This window comes from Orycteropus afer, unplaced genomic scaffold (assembly GCF_000298275.1).
Source record: "Orycteropus afer afer isolate SDZICR_OR568_19922 unplaced genomic scaffold, OryAfe1.0 scaffold00384, whole genome shotgun sequence".
Classification (NCBI taxonomy): domain Eukaryota; kingdom Metazoa; phylum Chordata; class Mammalia; order Tubulidentata; family Orycteropodidae; genus Orycteropus; species Orycteropus afer.
Window position 1 is genome coordinate 860057 of NW_006921971.1, and position 3369 is coordinate 863425.

Genomic DNA, 3369 nt, shown 5'->3' on the forward strand with positions numbered 1-3369 from the left:
ACTGCTGTGGAGTCCATTCTGACCCACAGCGCCCCTAGAGGACAGAGTGGAACTGCCCCACAGGGTCTCCAAGGCTGTCAATCTTCACAGAAGCAAAGCACAAACCACACCCACTGCCTGGAGTCCATTCTGACCCACAGCGCCCCTAGAGGACAGAGTGGAACTGCACCACAGAGTTTCTGAGTCTGTCATTTTTACAGGTAATTGTGCTCATAAAGAACCTGTACTAGACCAAGAAGCTGTCATTCAAAAAAAAAAAAAAAAAAGTCAAGAAAGGTGTTTGTCAGGGCTGTATCCTTTCGCCATAGTTATTCACTCTTATGTGCTGAGCAAATAACCCAAGAAGCTGGACTAAATGAAGAAAAACACAGCATCAGGATTGGAGGAAAACTCATTAACAACATGCAATATGCAGAAACACAACGTTGCCTGCTGAAAGTGAAGAGGACTTGAAGCACTTACTGATGAAGATTAAAGACTACAGTCTGCAGTATGGATTACACCTCAACATAAAGAAAATGAAAATTCTCCCAACTGGACCAAAAAGCAATATCGTGATAAATGGAGAGAAGACTGAAGTTGTCAGGGATTTCATTTTACTTGGATCCAGAGTCAACACCTTAGAAGCCAGCAGTCAAGAAATCAAATGACACACTGCATTGGGTAAATACACTGCAAAAGACCTCTTTGAGATGTTAAAAAGTAGAGGTGTCACTTTGAAAACTAAGGTGCGCCTGACACAAGCCAGGGTCTTGTCAATTGCCTCATCTGCATGTGAAAGCTTTTCTTCCCAATTTTTCTCCTCTATCAGGGTCTCCCACCAGCCACTCCTCGGAAGGAAGGTTGGGCAATCCTACTTCCGTAGTGATAACTGCCTCGGAAACCCAAGGAGGGGTCGCTATGAGTCGGGGCCGACTGGACGGCACATAACAACAACAACAACAACATCAGGGTCTCACCCAGGAAGACCAGTGTTCTCCGAAGTGACCTAAACTGATCAGTGACTAGAACTGTCTAAGACATTGGTTCCATTGAGGTTTTCTTAGCCAGGAAACTGAATATTCACTCTGAAGAAATTTCTGACCCAAAGCAATCCTGCCAGTGTGACTCTCTCACGGAGATGCAAATCCTTTCCTTGCACTTAAAGCTGGGATTACGGAATTTGAATTTCAAAAGAAAGGATGAGCCGGGCCACAGAGATCTGGTCACCGGACTCCATTGCAGTGAAGGCTTGTTGTTGTTGTTTGCCGTCGAGTCAAACCCGACTCATAGCGATCCCTCCTTGGCTTTCTGAGGCAGTATCACTACAGAAGTAGGATTGCCCAACCTTCCTTCCGAGGAATGGCTGGTGGTTTGAACCGCCAGCCTTCTGGTTAGCAGGCAACTGTCTTAGCCACTATGCTACCAGAGCTCCAGAGGGCTGCATTCAGCGACGTTAGGATTAGTGGGCGGTGGGTCTTCCGTAGCTGCCCCCTCTTCGCCTCCAGAGCCCCCCGTCAACCAGCTTCCTCCAGCCGTTTGCTTTTTCTGGGATCAAAATGGTCTCCCTGCATGCACGTGGAATAACTGCTCAGAAAAAACCTCATATTCAAAGCTTCATTGAGTTTTGATCTTAATTTTTATAAAAAATTGTGATTGGGGTGAAAGTTCACAGAGGAAATTCATTTCTGTGCAGCAGTTAAGGCACATTTTGTTTCACGACGTTGCCTGCAGTCCCCACAGTGTAACAGCTGTCGCCCCACTTCCCCCCCGTGGCCCCCTCTTCCATGAGCCCTTCCTTCCCACACCCTCCTGCCCCCTGAGCTGTCTCCCTGTGCAAACAAACACTGCCCTCTGTTCTCCCAGGATTCATCGCTCCAGGGAGGGACTGTATCTATGCGTTGTGAATGTTCACCCCAAGTGCCTGTCTGTTGTTTGGCTGCAAGCCACAGGGGTGAGTTCCCTTCCAGGCCTGAAGGGTAACCACGGGCCACAGTCTCAGGGGTCTCACCAGGCTCTGTAGTTGTTGTTGTTATGGGCCGTCGTGTCAGACCCAACTCATAGCGACCCCTCCTTGGGTTTCCGAGGCGGTATCACTACAGAAGTAGATTGCCCCATCTTCCTTCCGAGGAGTGGCTGGTGGGTTTGAACCTCCCGCCTTCTGGTTAGCAGTCAAGTGCCTTAGGCACGACGCCACCAGAGCTCCTCACCAGGCCCTATCAGACCAGTAAACCTGGTCTTTTTTTTTTTTTTTGAGGCATTTTGATCACTTTTATCAGAAGGAAGACTTTGAGCCGAGTAGAGACTGACTGCCTTTTGGAAACCCTTACGCTATGCTAGACTTCACTGGCTTTTCTTAAGATGTGATCGGTCAGCGTCCCTCTGACGACCTCAAAAAAACCAAAACCAAACCCACTGCCATCAAGTTGATTCTGACTCACAGTGCTCCCCACTGGGTTTCCGAGGCTGGAAATCTTTACGGAAATAGACTGCCCCATCTTCCTTCCCCAGAGCAGCTGGTGGGTTTGAACTGCCGACCTTCGGGTTCGCAGCCAAATGCCTCGGGCACTGTGCCAGCTGAGCACTTTTACTGTGACCGGCAGATGCCTGACGGGGAAGAGACATCATCCTGTCCTCTGTCCAGGCTGCATTATGGGCCTTCTTTCTCCCGTTCTCGTCTGTAATTTTCAGGTGAGGAAAACCAAGTGTTCCTTTCCAGCGGTGGTTTCTCATCTCAGCTGTCCACTAGAACCACCCAAAGGTTTTAAAAGTACTAATAGCGGGGACTCAGCCCCAAGAAACTTGTGTTAATTAGTCTGCAGTGCCCTCTGGGTTTGCATAGCGCATCTTGGCAAAGGATTTAAGTGTGCACCTCCTTTTGAGAACCACGGCTTCAAATTATAATAAAACTGATACGCGGAGGAAGAGAGGACCCACTCTACCGCCGGTAAATCAGTGAGTAAGTAACACAGATCTTGGGGATTGGCATTTAATCACAGCGGAGACTCTGGGCTCACAGCCACCACAGATGAACATTTTAATCAGATTCTATAGAAAATCTATAGATGTTATGGAGCCATGGAGGCTGACCGAACACTCTAAAACTGTTGCTGTGAGATCAACTATAAAACCTTAAACCAAAAAGATCCAAAAGTCTTCTTAAAAGCAAACACCGTGGAGTCGACTCCACGGCAGTGGGTGTGGTTTGGGCTTTGCTTCTGTGAAGATTGACAGCCTTGGAGATCCTGTGGTGCAGTTCCACTCTGTCCTCTAGGGGTGCTGTGGGTCAGAATCGACTCCACGACAGTGGGTGTGGTTTGGGCTTTGCTTCTGTGAAGACTGACAGCCTTGGAGACCCTGTGGGGCAGTTCCACTCTGTCCTCTAGGGGC